The sequence below is a fragment of the Tamandua tetradactyla genome, chromosome 1 (assembly GCF_023851605.1).
Source record: "Tamandua tetradactyla isolate mTamTet1 chromosome 1, mTamTet1.pri, whole genome shotgun sequence".
NCBI lineage: Eukaryota > Metazoa > Chordata > Mammalia > Pilosa > Myrmecophagidae > Tamandua > Tamandua tetradactyla.
Window position 1 is genome coordinate 105,474,954 of NC_135327.1, and position 19,629 is coordinate 105,494,582.

At 35.9% G+C, this 19,629-nt stretch overlaps 1 protein-coding gene and 1 pseudogene across 15 annotated transcripts in view; both read right to left on the reverse strand.

Annotated features, from left to right (window-relative positions):
- The window catches only part of HDAC9 (histone deacetylase 9), a 970,134-nt gene that overhangs the window by 476,047 nt on the left and 474,458 nt on the right, over positions 1–19,629 (reverse strand). The gene's annotated exons all lie outside the window — the stretch shown is intronic.
- The window catches only part of LOC143678905 (casein kinase I-like), a 62,428-nt pseudogene that overhangs the window by 41,944 nt on the left and 855 nt on the right, over positions 1–19,629 (reverse strand).

Consider the following 19,629-nt stretch of genomic DNA (forward strand, 5'->3'; position numbering starts at 1 on the left):
TTCCCTGGAGGCAACTCTTAGGCATAATTATATGTATGCCTAGCTTCTCCTTTACAGGAATAGATTTCATAAGGGCAAGTACCAACATTGAGGGTTCGGCCTATTAAATTGGTAAAGGACTTCATTTTTAATAAGAAAAATTTATTGTGATAACATACACACAAACACAAAATTTCTCATTTTAACCACTATCATGTAGACAGTGGCATTAACTACATTTACAATATTGTGCTACTAACACCACTATTCATTACTAAAGTTTTTTCATCACCCTCAAAACCGAACTTCTGTGCCCCTCAAAAAATAACTACCCATTACCATCCCTCTCCACCCCTAGTACCTTATAACCCAATCTCTGTCACTATATATTTGCTTCTCTTAGATATTTCATGTAAGTGAAATCATAAAATATTTGTCCTTTTGCAGCTGGCTCACTTCACTTAACATGATGTCTTCAAGGTTCATATACGCCACAGCATGTATAAGTACTGCATTCTTTTGTATGGCTGAACAATAGTCCATCATGTGTACGTTGCACTCATCTGTTAAACAGATGTTGGGTTGCTTTTGTTTACTCATCTGCTAAAAGCACATCGGGTTTCTTCTACCCTTTGGTTATTGTAAATAATGCTGTTATGACTACTGGTACACAAATACCTGTTCTACTCTAAGGGTTTCTTTTAACATCTAGAATATGGCAATTTTTTGACTACCTCCAAGTCTTAGTTCAGTGTCTGAAACATCGTTGGTATCAGTGAATATTTGTTGAATGAAATAACAGAAACATTCAATAAGGTTTTGCTGATTTGATGATAAAAGCATCATATGTAAGAAATAAGGTTCTAATTTTAGTAATCAATATGTACACTTTTTCTTCTTTTACCTTCTATATATTTTTTCTTATACTTTATTCATTTCATTAATATTTTATTATTGTTTTTAAATTATCAAGCAGTAAAACTGATTTTTGGTATACATTTTTTTTTTTTTTTTAACATAGGCAGGCACTGGGAATCAAACCCGGGTCCTCTGGCATGGCAGACAAGCGTCCTTGCCTGCTGAGCCGCCGTGGCCCATCCTTTGGTGTACATTTTTATGGAACTTAGCCCACGTATAGATTCATACAAATGCAATCAATAATAATCAGACACAGAACATGTGCTTCACCCAAAAAACTCCCTGATGCTAGTACTTTGTATCAGCCCAAACCCTGGCAGCAACTAATCTGTTCTTTGCCACTCTATGATTTCTTTTTAACTTGAAACAAAAAAATTTTAAGTTTTTATTTTGGAGTTATTTCAAATTTGTACAAAAGTTGCCAAGATAGTACCCTGAGTTCCTGTATATCCTTCACCCAGCTTCCCTAATGTCAAAAAAACTTACATAACCAAGGTACATTTGTGAAAACTAAGGAAATTACCATTGTAATTTAATTACCATACTATTAACTAAATTATGGAGTTCATTTGGATTTCACCAGTGTTTCTGCTTATGTCCTCTTTTAAAATTAAAAAAGAACTTTCATTTTAGAGAAATGAAAAATCTTACACAAAATAAAATATTTCCATATATGACTACACCACCAATACCTTGCATTGGTGAGGTAACATTCGTTACAAGTGAGGACAGCACACTTTTATAGTTATACTGTGAAATTTCATGGTTTAACTTAGGGTTCCCCGTTTGTGTAATGTAGTTCCATGAATTTTTGAAAAAAAATTATTCTGTTACCATATATACAATCTAGCATTTCCCCCTTTTTAATCATATTCAGATATATATTTCAGTGCTGTTAACTGCATTCACAATGTTGTGCTATCATTAACGCCATCCATTACGAAAACATTTCCGTCATTCCAAATATGAAGACAGTACATTTTAGACCTTAACTTCCTATTCCCTCTAAAGAACACCTGGAAGTTATATAAGATTCTACAAAGGTTCCATGCACTAGGGCAACTTTCCAGAAACCTATAAATTCCAGATGGGTCCCTAGATCAAATAAGTCCTGAAATGCAAAGGGACCAGCCTCTCTAGAACATCAGCTAGTTTCATCCCCCAATCCCATATTATTGACACCCTCTTTCAACATAAAAACTTTAGAATGGGCAAAGCCCCAATATCCCTAAAGAGTGGGAGAAAGATCAAAGGTGATGGCAGAGATATACAGAGAAGGTAGGGTTTAACAAATGAGCATGATCGCTGAATTATTATATGGATATTTCTTTTAGTTTCCAATATCTTAGAGCAGCTAGAAATAAAAACCTAAAATTGTGGAATTGCAATCCATATCAAACTCTAAAATCTATTTTACAACTAATTGTTGCCTTGTGCTTTGAAATTTATTGTTTTGTATACATGTTATTTTTCACAAAAAAGAAAAAAAATACCTTAACTTTCCACTCCCTATCCCCACCCCATCCCCTGGAAAGCTATATTCTAGATTCTGACCCTACAGGTTTGCTTATTCTAATTATTTCTTATCAGCAAGGTCATACAATATTTATTTTGTGTCTTATTTATTTTATTCAACATGGAATCTTTAACATCCATCCACATTGCCACATATACCAGGAATTCATTCCTTTTTATGACTGAATAATATTCCATTGCATGGATATATCACATTTTATTTACCCATTAATCAGTTGATGGACACTTGTGCTGCTTCCATCTTTCGACAATTGAGAATAATGCTTCTTTGAAATTGGCATGTACAAAGCGTCCATTTTAATTCCAAGATGACTCCAGGATTCCACATTGCATTTAGTTGTCATGTCTCCTTAACCTCTTCTGTTCTGTGACATTTTCTCAATCTTCACTGGTTTTACACTACCTTCAGTCATACTGAAGAGCACTGATCAGCTAGCTGTTTCTTAGAATGTTTCTGAATTTCAGTTTGATGCTTTTTAATAATTACTTTGGAATGTTGGATTTGGGGATGTAAACCACAGAGGAGAAGCACCCTTCAATCGCATCACATTCATGAGTGTATTACAATTACATCCATATCAGTGTCCCCTGATGCTAATCTTGATCACTTAGCTAAGGAGGTATTGATCAGCTTTCACCACTGTAACATTACTGTTTTCCCCTTTCTGTACTCCAGTCATTGGAAGTGAGTCACTAATTAAAAGTTACTACTACTGCACTACTAGAAGCATAATTGATTCATCCACTATCATATGAAAAGCACCATGTATAAGGAGATTGCCTTTTTTGCTTGTTTAAATTATTTTTTAAATTGAAAGAAGACTTTAGTTTTCTTTTTTTCATCATATAACTATGCATTTATCATTCACAATCTATTTAATTTTATTTTTTATGAAAAATAACATATATACAAAAAAACAATAAATTTCAAAGCATATTGCAACAATTAGTTGTAGAACAGATTTTAGAGTTTGGTATGGGTTACAGTTCCACAACACCATGTTTTTACTTCCAGCTGCTCTAAGGTACTGGAGACTAAAAGAAACAGCAATATAATAATTCAGCAATCATATTTATCTGTTAAACCCTATCTTCTCTGTATATCTCCACCATCACCTTTTATCTTTCTCCCAATCTTTAGTGCTATTTGGGCTATGCCCACTCTATCTTTTTCATATTGGAGGGGGGTGTTGATAATATGGGATTGGGAGATGGAAGTAGCTGCTATTCTGGAGAGGTTGGCCCCTCTGCATTTCAGGGCTTTTCTGGTCTAGGGACCCATTGGGAGGTTGTAGGTTTCTGGAAAGTCCCTAGTACATGAGACCTTTGTAGAATCTCACATAATGCCCTAGATATTCTTTAGGATTGGTAGGACTGGTTTTGGTTGGGGGTTGGCAAGTTATGATAGATAGCAATGTCTAACTGAAGCTTGCATGAGAGTGACCTCCATAGTAGCCTCTCAACTCTATTTGAACTCTCTCAGCCACTGATACTTTATTAGTTACACTTCTTTTCCCCCTTTTGGTCAGGATGGCATTGTTGATCCCACAGTTCCAGGCCCAGACTCATTCCTGGGAGTCATCTCCTACACTGCCAGGGAGACTTTCACCCCCGGATGATGTTAAATCCCATGTAGGGGGAGGGCAATGATTTTACTTGCAGAGTTGGGCTTAAAGAGAGAGAGGCCACATTTGAACAATGAAAGAGGTTCTCCAGAGGTAATTCTTAAGCATAGCTAGCATAAGTAGGCTAAGCTTCTTTGCTGCATACATAAGCTGCACAAGAGCAAGCCTCAGGATCAAGGGCTTGGCCTATTGATTTGGGTATCCCTCATGTCTGACACAGTATCAGGTGTTTCCTCAGAGGTTTAACAGTTTCATATTTTTTCTCCCATCCCTCAAGAGACTTTGCCGATAGTTTTTAATTATCTGCTTAATATACTCTGCAATGTATCTAGGCATCACATTAAGCTATACAGAGTTAAAGGTCCTCATTCTTATTCTGGGCTCTCTGTGTTTGTATTGTTTAAATGATCTATCCAGACAGGTTGAGTTAGATTATGTGCTACAGAAACTTTAGGTTCTGGACAAAATAAACCTTTTTTCCTTTGGTCTCAAATTGTAGATGAGGTTTTTAAGTAAAGACATTGTGTTCCTTACCCCTTATTCTGAATTACCTCAATCCTGACCTGATCAGCTTCATTCTTATCTCTAAATACCAGGTTACAGATACATCAAACAGCCTCTCAAAAATCCAGAAATTACAATTACCACTCTGGATTAAATGTGACTGCTATAAGAGCTTATAATCTAGACCCCTATCTTCTTATAAGTATTTTCTAAATGAGACCATATAGTATTTGCTCTTTTTTTCTGGCCTATTTTGCATCACTAAATGTCCCACAGGTTCATTCACAATGTTACCTGCATCACAACTTCATATCTTTTTGTATCAGTACAATATTTGATCGTTTGCATACACCATCATTTGGCAATTTACTTCTCAGTCAGTGCATCCTTCAGCCAAGGTTGTTTACTGTCAATCTTCACCACACACAAGGCAAGTATTATATCATATTTTTACAATAGAATTGAGGTTCATGGGAGTTAAACAGCACATATCTCATGAAAGGTTGAAGTAAAATTCAAGCCCAGAACTATCTGATTTCCAAGCACCTGCTGTCTTATTACCAGACTGCCTTTTCGCCTAACTCAAAATAAATGTCAACAAAAGCGAAGCAATCAATTCCTGTCACTAAGCATACAACTCACATATTTTACCTTTACTTCTTAACATACCAATATACTTGAACTAGAGTGTTCATTTCATAAGCCATGTGATAACTAGCAAACTGACAGACAGGACCTGCCATTAGTGTGGATGCCAGACCACACAATAAACATCACAAAGACTGGGAATGGTAAGACTAAACAGAAAGCAAGATCCTACATGAAAATGAAAATGAAAGCATGACCGGAAAAGAAATTCAGGAGAGGAAAACTACAGAAGTATCTAGAAAACAATGGCAAAGACTTGTCAGGGAATAAAGTATTGCAGTCTCCCTCTCTTTCCATACAATCAAGGCTACAGAATATAAGTGGTCTACTGCAAAATACTCCATAGCACGGTAACCTGCAGAATACAGCAGGGGTCACGCTCAGGAGGAAAGATTAGCTGGCATCAGTGTTCCCTGTGGGTGAGACCCAGTAGGTTTTCAGACTTTCCTATTAAGCCTCTGGTCTCTGTGCTTTTCCTATCCTGCCCAACATGGTTGTGCTTGTGTGCTTGAGGAAAAAAAAAACTTCCTCAAATGTCTAGATACCAGAAAACTAACATAGTAGGAAAATAGAAGATATGGCCCAGTCAAATGAACAAACCAACACTTCAAATGAGATACTGGAGTTGAAACAAATAATTCAGGATGTTTGAAGAGACATAGGAAATCACATCAAAAATCAAAGCTACAAGTTGAGGGAGGATATAAAAAAGAAATTGGAGTTAAAAAAGAAGAATTCAAAAGTTTGAAAAAACAAATCACAGAACTTTTGGGAATGAAAGATTCAACAGAAGAGATGGAAACCCACAATAGAGTTGAAGAGGCAAAAGAAAGGATTAGTGAACTAGAGGGCTGAACATCTGAAATCAGACACACAAAAGAAAATATAGGGAAAAGAATGGAAAAATATAAGTAGGGTTATATGGAACTGACTGAAAACATGAAGGACACAAATATAAATGTTGTGGGTGTCCCAGAAGAAAAAGAAAAAGGAAAAGGGGCAGAAAAACTGACGGAGGAAATAATCACTGAAAATTTTCCATCTTTTATGAAAAACATAAAATTACAGATCCAAAAACTGGAGCATATCCCAAACAGAACAGATCCAGATAGATATACTCTAGACACTTACTAAATCAGAACGTCAAATGTCAAAGACAAAGGGAGAATTCTAAAAGCAGCAAGATAAAATCAACCCATCACATACAAGAGAAGCTCAATAAGACTATGTGTGGATTTCTCAGCAGAAATCCTGGGGGCAAGAAGTCAGTGGCATGATATATTTAAGATTCCAAAAGAGAGAAACTGCCAACAAGAATTCCATACCCAGCAAAATTGTCTTTCAAAAATATTTTGTCTAAAATATTTTTAGACAAACAATCATTGAGATAATTTGGGACCAAGAGACCAACTCTGCAAGGAATACTAATTGGAGCACTATGGACAGACAGGAAAAGGCAGGAGAGAGAGGTCTAGGGAAGAGCATAGAAATGAAGACAATCAGTAAAGGTTAAAACAGGAAAAAAAAAAAAATTAGATGTGACATATAAAATCCAAACAACATAATGGTAGAAGAAACTATTGCCTTTACAGTACTGAAACAAAATGTTAATAGATTAAACTCCTCAATCAAGACACAGACTGGCAGAATGAATTTAAAAACAGGACCCAACTATATGTTGTCTACAGGAGACTCATTTTAGACTCAAGGACAAAAACAGGTTGAAAGTGAAGGTTGGAAAAAGATATTTCACACAAACACAACCAGAAAACTGCAGGAGTAGCAATACTAATTTATAATAAATTAGACTCGAAATGTAAAACAAAAGAGTCAAAGAAGGACATTGTGTATTAATAAAAGGAACAATTCAAAAGAAGACATAGCAATCATAAATGTTTATACAGCAAGTCACAGCACTCCAAAATACATGAGGCAAGCACTGATAACGCAGAAGAGAGAAATAGACACCTCTACCATAATAGTTGGAGACTTCAAATTCAACACTCTCATCAATGGAAAGAACATCTAGATAGAGGATCAATAATTAATTACATGTGAATTCAATAAAGGAGAAGGAGAAAAAATTGAGGAATTAACTGTACACTTGGAAGAACCAGAGACAGAACAGCAAACAAACACCAAAGCAAACAGGAGGAAAGAAATAAGGATTAAAGCAGAAATAAATGAAATGAGAATATGAAAACAATCAAGAAAATCAATAAAAACAGATATTTGTTGTTTGGAAAAAAATCAATAAAATTAATGGACCCTAAAAAAAAAAAAAAATTAATGGACCCTTAGCTAAGTTGACAAAAAAAGAGGGAGAATGCAAATAAATAAAATCAGAAATTGAAGAGGCAATATAACCACTAACCCCACAGAAATAAAGGAGATAACAAGAGGATACTTTAAGCAAGAATATGCTAATAAACTAGACAATGTAGATGAATGGACAACTTCCTAGAAAGGCTGAACAACCAATATTGACATGACCTCAACAAACCAACTGCAAGGAAAGAGATTGAATCAGTCATTAAGAAGCTCCCAAAAAAGAAAACTCCAGGACCAGATGGCTTCACATGTGAATTTTACCATGCATTCAAGAAAGAATTTGTACCAATCCTGCTTAAACTCTTCAAAACAATTGAAGAGGGAAAGCTACATAATTCATTCTGTGAAGACAGCATCACCCTAATACCAAAGCCAGACAGAGATACTACAAGAAAAGAAAATTACAGACCAATCTCTTTAATGAATATAGATGCAAAAATCCTCAACAAAATACTTGTAAATCTAATCTAGCAGCACATTAAAATAATTATACACCATGACAAAGTGGGATTTATCCATAAGAAGATCAATTACTGTAATACACCATATCAACAAATCAAAGTGGGAAAACCACATTGTATCTCAATTGATGTGGAAAGGCATTTGACAAAATTCAGCATCTTTTCTTGATGGAGACACTTCAAAGGATAGAAATAGAAGGGAATTTTCTCAACATGATAAAGAGAATATATGAAAAACCCACAGTTAACATCATCCTCAACAGGGAAAGACTGAAAGCTTTCCCTCTAAGATCAGGAACAAGACAAGGATGTCCATCACCACTACTATTATCCTACTGTGCTGGGAGGTCTAGCTACAGCAATTAGACAAGAAAAAAAATTAAAAGCATCCAAATTGGAGTGGAAGAAGTAAAACTCTCACTGTTTGCAAATAATATGATACTATGCATCGAAAATCCCCAAAGTCTACAGCAAGGTAACTAGAGCTAATAAATGAGTATAGCAAAGTGGCAGGGTACAAAATCAATGCCCAAAAATGAGTAGTGTTTCTATATAGTAGTGATGAGCAATCTGAGAAGGAAATCAAGAAAAAGTTTTCATTTACAATAGCAACCAAAAGAATCAAATATTTAATTACAAATTTAACTAAGGATACAAAAGACCTATAAAGAGAAAACTACAAGAAATTGCTAAAAGAAATCATGGAAGGCCTACATAAATGGAATGGCATACCATGTTTATGGAATAGAAGACCAAAGATAGTTAAGATGTCAATTTTACCCAAATTGTTTATAGATTCAATGCAATACCAATTAAAACCCCAACAATTTATTTTGCAGAAATAGAAAAAAAAACAATAAATACATTTATTTGGAAGGGCATGGTGTACCCAAATAGATAAAAATATCTTGAGGAAGAAAAATGAAGGGGAAGGTCTCACACTTTGTGACTTTAAAGCATATTACAAAGTTACAGTGGTCAAAACAGCATGATATTGGCATAAAGAAAGATATACTGACTAACTGAATCAAATTGGGTGTTCAGAAATAGACCCTCTCATCTATGGACAACTGATCTTTGATAAGGCGGTCAAGCCAACTCACCTGGGAAAGAGCAGACTCTTCAATAAATGGAGTTTGGAGAACTAGATATTCATATGCAAAAGAATGAAAAAGGATCCAAATATCACACCCTATACAAAAATTAACTCAAAATGGATCAAAGACCTAGACATTAGAGCTAAGACCATCAAACTTTTAGAAGAAAATGTAGGGAAATAATTTATAAATCTTGTATAGGAGGTGGTTCCCTAGACCTTACACTTAAAGCATGGGCACTGAAAAAAGAAACAGATTACCAGGATCTCCTCAAATTTAACACTTGTGTGCATCAAAGGACTTCATCAAGAAAGTAAAAAGGCGGCTTACAAAATGGGAGACAACATTTGGAAACCACAAATCAGATGAGGGTTTATTATGCAGAATATATAAAAAGCTGTGTTAATTCAACAACAAAAAGATAAACAACCCAATTTAAAACATGGGCAAAAACCATGAACAGACACTCTCAGAAGGGGAAATACAAATGGTTAAAAGAACATGAAAAGATACTCAACTTCACTGGATGTTAGTGAAATGCAAATCAAAACCACAATGAGTTATCATCTGAAGCCACTAGAATGGCCTTTATAAAAAAAAATCAGAAAATGATAAGCACTGGAGAGGATATGGAGAAAGGCATACTTTACATCCCACTGTTGGAGGGGATATAAATTGTTACAACCACTATGGAAGGCAGTTTGGTGGTTCCTCAGGAAGCTAAGTATAGAATTGCCAAATGATACAACAATCTCACTGCTAAGTACATTATGAGGGGAAGTGAGGGCAAGGACACAAATGGACATTTGCACACTGGTGTTTATAGCAGCATTATTTACAATTGCCAAGAGATGGAAACAGCCCAAATGTCCATCTATGGACAAGTGGCTAAACAAGCTGTGGTATATGTACATGATGGAATAACGCACAGTGTAAGATAGAATAAAGGCATGAAGCATGTAACAATGTGGATGAACCTTGAGGACATTATGCCGAGTGAAATTAGCCAGAAACAAAAGTGGGACATATATTGTATGTTCTCACTAAATATGAACTAATATTAACGAATGAACTTTGAAAGTTGATGTTAAGGACACAGGTTATCAGGAGTTAGAAACAGGGCAGAGATTGGGCATTTTGTGCTGAAGGAATACAGACTGTACCACTGGACTGACTGTAAAAATTCAGAAATGGGTAGCACAAAACTACATGATTGTAACACAATAACATAAGTAGTGAGTGAAGCTCAATGTGAATATGATTGAGGGAGAAGGGCTGGAGGCATGTTTGACACCAGAAGGAAAGATAGAGGATAAAGACTGAGATGGCATAACTTAGGAATGCCTAGAGGAGACAATGATGGTGATTAAATGTACAAATAAAAAAACATTTTTGCATGAGGGAGAACAAATGAATGTCAACATTGCAAGATGGTATTGCAATGGTATACAGGAAAAAGTACAATCAATGCAAACTAGGGTCTATGGTCAACAGTAACATTGTAATATGCTTCCACTGAATGTAACAAAGACACTACGCCAAAATTAAATGTCAGAAGGTAAGGGGCATGGAGGAGGGGCATGGATTATTTGTGGAAGAAAAGGAAATATCTTCATATAGATTATGGTGGTGAGGGTATATCTATTTGTGGTGAGGGTATATCTATTTACTTACGTTGGATTTTGTGATGTGCAATAAAAACTGTTTAAAAACGAACAGAAAGAAACAAGGGCTAGAGAAAATGCAGAAAAAGAGACGTACCCGTTCACCGTCAGTAGGGAAAATGAGAGGTACAGCCCCTTGGAGGGCAGTGTGGTGGTTCCACAGGAGGCTAGGGGTGGGGTTCCCATATGATCTTGCAACCCTGTTGCTCAGTATATACCCAGAGGAATTGAGGGTGGGGACATGAATGGGCATTTGCATACTGGAGTTTATGGGGGCAGTGTTTGTGATTCACAATGGATGGAGGTGGCCTAGAGGACCTACAACTGAGGAATGGAAGGGGGAACTATGGTGTATACAAACAAGGGACTACTAACCAGCTGCAAGAAGGAATGAAGTTGTGAGGTATGCAAATAGGTCAATGAATCTTAAGGACTGTATGTTGAATGAAATGTCAGAAACAAAAAGACAAATATTATCATGTGTCAAACATAGAGACTAACTATAATATATGAACTTGGTGAACTGAAGTCGAGAGCACAGGTTAGGTTATAAAGGGTCTCAGACTGTAAGCTCTTACAGTGGTCACATATATTCTAGAGTTGTAACTATTATTTCTAAATTTTGAGATACTGAGCTGTTTGTATATAAACCTGGTCATTCCCAGAAACTTCGGGGATTCATGTGATGGAGATTCAGAGTTAGAGCTCTAGAGCTATGATAGTCAGCCCTACCCCATATAGGAACTGTTTAAAAAGTTGAAGAAGGGATCAGACTTCAACTAGAGATATGAAAGAAGATGATCTGGAAAGGACTAAGGTAAATCAGAATACAGGATAAAGGACAATATCGTCCATATTTCAAAACTTCAACTTCTGTGTACCACCAAAGGGAGAGATGCTTATTTAGTGCAAAATTTATATTTTGGGTGGTGCATCATCTAATTTAACTAGTATGGTCAGTTTATTTGAACACCATAAGTATGTGGAACCTTGAATAGGGCATGAGATCCTGCTGGTTTGTCCAGATAAGTGTGCTGGTTTGAAGCTATTATATACCCCAGAAAGCCATGTCCTTTAATCCTCATTCAATATGTTGGTGGGATCTTTCTGATGGTTTCCATGGAGATATAACCCACCCAGATGTGGGTGGTAACATTTGATTAGATGGTTTCCATGGAGATGTTCCCCCACCCATTCAAGGTGGAGTTGCTTACTGGAGCCCTTTAAGAGGGAATCATTTTGGAAAAAGCTTGAGAGTCACCAGAGCACAAGAGCCACCAAAATCAATAGACCCCATGCAGCCAGAGATCCCTGGGGGAGCTTCATGAAACAGGAAGCTGGGAGAGAAAGCTAGCAGACGTTGCCATGTGCCCTTGCAGCTAACAGAGAAATCCTAAATTTTATTGGCCTTTCTCTAGTGAAGGTCACCTCTTGTTGGTGCCTAATTTGGACATTTTCACAGTCTTAGAAATTGGTGCCCTAATTTGGACATTTTCACGGACTTGCAACTTAATAAAATTCCCCTTTTCAAAAGTATTGTTTCTGGTATATAGCATTCTGGCAGCTTTCAAACTAAAACATGTAGTGAATAAAGAAGTACTCGCAATGTCCTTTTGGGGCATGGGGGAGAAAGAAGGAAATACTTCAATTCCCCATTTGGAGAATTCCTGATAATCTTTCAAGTAGCGGGGAAAACAAGTTGAACCTTCGATCTTGAGGCTCGCCCCTATGAAACTTATTCCTACAAAGGACAGGCTAAGCCTACTTATAATTATCCCAAAGAGTCATGCCCAGTGAACATCTTTTCTTGCTCAGATATGGCGTCTTTCACTCTAAGCCATATAGGCAGGTGAACTCACTGCCTTCCCTACTACATGGGACATGACTTTCAGGGTGCAGATTTCCCTGGCATTGTGGGACAGGACTCCCAGGATTTGCCAGGACCCAACATCATGGGATTGAGAAAGTCTTCTTGACCCAAAAGGGTAAGGGAGAAATGAGACAAAGTCTCAGTGGCTGAGAGATTTCAAACAAAGTTAAGAGCTTATCCTGCAGGTCATTTTTATGCATTATACAGATATCCCTTTTTAGTTTATGCTGTATCGGAGTGGCTGGAGGGAAGTACCAGAAAGTACTGAACTGTGTTCCAGTAGCCTTGATTCTTGAAGATGACTGTATAATGATTCAGTTTTTACAGTGTGACTGTGTGGTTGTAAAAACCTTGTGTCTGGTGCTCCTTTTAGTCATGGTATGGACAGATGAGGAAAAAATATGATAAAAAACAAATAAATAATAGTGGGGGATAATGGATAGAATAAATTGAGTAGATTGAAATACTAGTGGTCAATGAGATGGAGGGTTAAGGAGTATGGGATGTACGAGTTTTTCCTTTTCTCTTTTTGTTTCTTTTTCTGGAGTGATGCAAATATTCTAAACGATCATGGTGATGAATATACAACTATGTGATGATAATGTGCGTCACTGATTGTACACCATGTACGGACTGTATATGTGTGAAGATTTGTCGATAAAAATATTTTTTTTTTAAAAAAAAGACTCTGAGAAGGAATGGAAAATGTCACATCCTGGTAGAAAGCTTGACGTAGATGTAGACATACCGGAATTTCCCCACTCTATGCTTTGGACAAAGTGCATGGTGTTTGGTACTCAGGGTAGAGGCAGGCTGCCTCCTCTATAATTTTGCTCTAAAGTACCTCCCAGGTGGAAGCCTGCTTTAAATCTTCTCATTTGTAGCTGGGATTCTTGTTCCTACTTCCAGGACGAAGCATAAAACTCAAATGGTTCCCCAGTCTGATATGGGTCATCATGTATGGACCTGCTATTTGGATAGAAAGGCTAACTGCCATCTACAACCATGCTGATTCCAAGTCCTCAACTCACTCAAAGCAACCTCAGTCTGCACAAGACTGTCAGGTTTAAGATCTGATATTTGATATCTTCTCCCCCACAGCCAAGAGATTTCTCCTCTTCTTTGGGTCCCTTTTCACTCTCCTCATACATTGCTCCACCATTACCACAAGAAGACCAAAGAGTTATATTCCCTGAATGAACCTAATTGAGGTGGGGCAACTCAGCCTAGAACAAAACCTGGGGCATGTGAAGCTGAAAAGTGTCAGATTCAGTGCAAGTCAGCACAGCCTATCAATCAATATACTCCTTAAGCTCTGGCAGCCAAGAATGTTCTCAAGTAGAAACCTGGGGGATTCTTCTCCAGGGATACTGAACAACTCTCAAGAAAGAAAATAAATAAATCGATAATGCAAGAATTCTTCCCAATGACATACACGCAAACATACACACACACAAACACAGCCACACACACACACATTCAAAGAAGCGCTAACTACCTGAGCTTCCCACACTGAGGCTGTGTAGTGTACAACTGCCAAACACAAATAATGAGTTCCAATTAGCAAATGCCCACTCTTAATTATGGAAGCTCCCAACAGGCAAGAGAGAGATCAAAACAAATGGTATTGTGGGGGTGGGAGGAGGCAGGGTAAAATTGGGAGAGGGAATGGGGGGAGTTATTCTTTGAAATTAAAAATACACTAAGAAATTAAATGTCATTAAATGTCCTAGAAGACAATGTGAGGGAAATCTGCAAAATAGAAAATACAAAAGAAAAAAATATCAGAGAATCAAAGCAGGAAGTTCAGTATTCATCAAATAGGAGTTCTAAGAGAATGAGAGAGAGAAAGCAAAAAAAAAGGGGAAGAAACTATATTAAAAAAATGAATTCAAGAATATTTTTGAATACTAAAGAGGATGAACCATCATATTGAAAGGGCCCATAGATTACCAAGCAATACAAACAAAATAAGAATAAGACTCATCCTTGTGAAATTTTAGAAGAACAGAGATAAGGTACTAAAAAGTTTCCATGGGTGTGGGGAAGCTACATACCAAAGGAAAGAGAATCAAACTGGCACTGGAATTCACAATGATTTTCAACTAGGATTCTACACCCAGCCAAAAAAAAATGATACAGGACAGAAAAATGGTATTTTCAAACACATAAGCCTCGATAAGTATGAGATATTATAAAGTGGTCTTCAGAAAAGAAACAAAGACAAGATCAACAATGAAGACACCGAAATCCAACAAAGAGGGAGTCACACAAGAGGGAAGCAAAGGCGAGACCAAGGATGAATGCTGTGCTGGAGAGCAGTTCACAAAACATGTAGTGGAGGGGGAACTCAAGGAAAGAGCAGAATTGATGGATTGCAGATATGGAATATCCTTTTTATAAGCATGTGGCAGAGACATTCAAGCACACAAAGCCAGGTAAATTGAAAAGGAAAGAACAAACTCCAGGAAAAAGGTAGAGTGAACAAGGAAGGATTGGTTGTAGTGCATTACGTGGCTCAGCATTAAACAAGATTTGACTAGGCATATAAATACTAATTGCTATTTTATTTAACATTATGATACAACTTCTTGGCAGATGTAGAGGAAGTTGTGTGTGTGAGTGTGTGTGCACATATGCACTAAGCTAATGTGTATAAATAGGTATTCAGAGGAATCTCCTCTTCTCTTAGGATAAGAAAACATAATACTTAAAATTGCTGAACCAAGAATTTGCAATATGAGTACACTATTTAGAAATATTGAGGTAAAAAAAGGAAGACATAAAGAACTATGGAGGTAATTGTCTCTGTGGATGCAGGGCAGAAGAGTGCTATTTTCATTATAAGAGTTCTGACTTTTTAAAATTGAATACATGACTTCAATTTGAAAAAAGGGGAAGAGGTCAAACATGTAAGAGTTTAAGATTTTTCTTGTTAATTTTATAAAGATGTAAAGAGATCAAATCCCAAGTCAGTATTTAAGCCCTAGATTGTTCTATCATTAACATTGTATTGAGATAGAGGAGAAATAATAGGAAGCTTTAAAATATTCTACTAAAATTGTATTATGTAGTAAGAAACTACAAATTAATTTTTTAAATTGGTACATTTTGAATAAATAATTATATCTAGTTCTCTTTCCATATCATATTCTGAAATAATAAAATATTATAAGCTAGTTTTAGAAAGATATGCTTGAGAACTTGTGATCTCAGTGTAGACAACAATATTCCTGGATATAATAGCTAAAATGTAATGATTCAATATGAAAGTTTCCTTTAAAAATTCTTTAAGTATAAAACAAACAGCAAAGCAAACATTTCAACAAAAAAGTCCACATTTTTAATTAATTTTTTCAGAATTACCAATGCTATGACAAAGAGTTCATTTTTCATAGCCATCAACTTTTTAAACATTTCCTTTACTTGTTTGTATTAAAAGTGAGTTCAATATAACCCAGATAGCAGAAGTGTGCTTCTGGGAGGTTAAAGGTATTGAATTTTGCTTACACAAGCACATAAAAGCAGAATTACATTTGTATAGTTGATGAATCAGGAAGAAAAGTATGAAGGAAACAGAGGATTTTCTTTTTTTCCTTCCCGTTTTCTTATTTTTAAGAAATCCATCACTTTGTCTATTAAAAACTGTCAAAAAGCAACATCTAGGTCGTAAGTTAGCCTTTAGGGTTGTTTTTATTGGTTTTCATCATAGAAAATAAGACTTATATTCTTTCAAGTTTAGAGTCCATTTCTTACTTGGTTCTTAATTACATATACATTATTAGCACATCAGAGGAAATAATTCTAAGAAATTAAATTAGCATAAAACATTCAACAATTTCCTCCAGTCCATGTTGAATGACTTAAAACTCTTGTCTTCTGAACTAAAATAGTAATTTTAGTGTAACTACATTCTTTAATAAGGCACATTTTTATGATGCTTACATTTTGCTAGCCAACTTACATTCTAGATTATTCAAATATGTATATACCTCAGCAAACTAAAGACCACTAAAGAGCCCTATTGTTCTTGGGTTTACTGAGCATTAATAAAGATTTTTTTAAATAATAGTACAATAAGCAGAGGAAGTAAGAGTAGTGATTGTGCTAATTTGAAACTGTTATGTACCCCAGAAAAGCCATGTTCTTCTAACCCATTCTTGTTGGTACAGACCCATTGTGGGTGGGAACTTTTGATTAGGTTGTTTCCATGGAAGATGTGACCCACCCAATTCAAGATGGATGTCTGACTCCTTTCCTGGAGCCCTTTATGAGAGAGATACCAGACATGTTTGCTGTCAGAGAAAGAAATGCCCCAGAAGAAGCAAGCAAGCAAGGCCCACAGGAGCTTGGAGGGAAAAGACCCAGAGACATTTTGAAGAAAGCCATTGAAACCAGAACCCAAAGAGAAAAAGGACCAGCAGACATCACCATGTGCCTTTCCATGTGAAAGAAGAACCCTGGACGCCATGGGCCTTCCTTCAGAGTCAAGGTTTCTTTCTCTGGATGACTTAATTTGGAAATTTTCATGGCCTCAGAACTGTACATGTGTCACCTAATAAATCCCTGTTGAAAAAGCCAATCCATTTCTGGTATACTGCATTCCAGCAACTTTAGCAAACCAAAATAGTGATGTAACTATATTACAAAATAGAAGAGGAAACAAAAGTTAGTGAGTTATTATCAGTTACTATGCAATAAGTCAACAGACAGTGTATAAAGTGAACAAATCTAGCGTACTATATAAAGATACAGGGATTATCAATATAAGTATTAAAATTGGTTATATGTGGGAAGCAGGACTGGGAAGTAGGAAGAAGTGAGGAGACTGTTTCTTTCACTGTAAGTCTTTCCTCTGATTGACTTTTAAAACATATTTAAAGCTTCATTTCATTTAAATAAATTTTTTGAAACTTTCTATAACTTCTACAAGAGTTACATACATGTATTAATATATATTAATGTACGCATATATTGGTAAATGCTCGGTGTGCCTATGTAAAATTAAACTCCTAACACTTTTATACACATGAGACAAATCTTCAGTAGACTGTTACATGACATTAGGGGAACTCCCTGAGGAAGCTGGGTAAACCCAAATGGTGAGTTCACAATGCATGATCAATAGCCTATGTCTGAACTTTGAATAAAATAAAAAATTAATGAACAGAAAGCCAGAAATTTTACACATTTTCAGAGACTTCTCAACAAGGGTGTCTATTTTTTCTTTCTAGCCATCTTTTCTTCAGTTGAAAAAAATTCCTGCCATCCACAAAATAGAAAGACAGTAAAAAAACATTTGTTGGTACAACACTAAAGAAGTGGCTTTTCTCAAGGGCACTGTGGTTTTTTGTTCAATCCCACTTATGTAAAGCATTGCTTACATTCTGAAGCAGTCTAGGAGGTGACTTCACCTCAAGGAGAACCCCTCAATTCTATGAGCAGTTTCCATAGGGTATAAACAACGTTTCACCATAAAAACTGTTAGAATGTACATTATTTTCATGAACTAAATGCATACTTTTTTTTTTTTTTTTGCCTGGGCAGGCACCAGGAATCGAACCCAGGTCTCTGGCATAGCAGGCGAGAACTCTGCCTGCTGAGCCACAGTGGCCCGCCCACTAAATACATACTTTAAAAATGATTAAGAGAGAAATTAGATCAATTTTTTTATGGATATATAATTGACAAAAGGAGTAAGGTGCTGAATTTTTATAATTAATATTAAAAGGACAGGTGTCAGGGGAAACCAGGAACTTTTTTAAAAAAAGACTAAAACCAACTGGTTCAAATCTCTTTCCTCAACAATATATTAATTGATTTTAACTCTGAAAATAACTAAAGAAACAACTGAGAAAGAAATCTATATATGAAATAAACTATGTAATGATTATAAGCAAAAGTACACAAAATTCATACATCCATTTGTTCTTTTTTTTCCTGTTAAAGTAAAATGACAAAGCTTCTCTAATTCCTCTAATGAACAAATCCTAAGGATAGCCCACTAAACCTCTGAATCTGCTTTAGCATCTACTAGGGATGTCTATAGGGACAGTGAGAGTTTACCAATTCCTCCAACTAAGAGTTTGATGAAACAATTTCAGAATCTTGCCAAAGTAGTAGTTTTATCCTCATTTGTGTCTGGAACTCCCTTTCCCTTTTATTTGCTCATTAGGAAATTACAGTCTTCTAATGGCCTTAGCAGGAGGATAGGGAAGGAATGGAAAGGAGAAGAGATGAAAACTCTATCATTCTTTGGAAAGTTACTCCAAAGACACTTCACAATCACTCAGAGTTTTTCCCTCTCTGCTAATTTCCTGTCTCCTTTTCCTTCTTGGTTAATTTTCTTCTTGGCTACAGAACTTTTCTACTCATTATTTTGTTTAACTGTTTGAGGTCCTCTTATGTTGCGTCACACTGGAAAATATTTTACATCCAGAAAAATGCTTGGGAATCAAGAGTTTCTCAGAACAGAGAAGGAAAGAAGACATAAAGCAAGAAAAGAGAAATGGTAAACCAAGTACTCTAGAAAAACTCTCATGATTAAAATAGCTATTATACCACAGGTTCTGACTTACGTGGAGTTTGCAAAGTCATTTTTAACGCTTTATGAGAAATCTGAAAAGTAAGTTAATGGGGCAAATAGAACAAAATATTAACTTTACAGGTCATATTTCAGAATATTAGTTAAGTAAAGGACACGAAAAGTTCAACTGGCCTGAAGACCCAGAATAGAATTTATTCCATTTCTTGCATTGAGTTTGGAATATATTGGTGCAAAAATAATTTTTTGTTTCCATTTATATCTAAAATTACTTCTTTACTCTAGTATTTATCATATCTAATTACCAGCTCTAAAGATTCATTTTTCTAAAATGAAATAAATAATTTTGACTCATAAAGTTATTATATAAATGCCTTACAGAAAATATGTTCTCTACAGAAAATGTATTTTCTATAGTTTCCATAAGGTGCTTTTAGATTAACTTTCTTCGT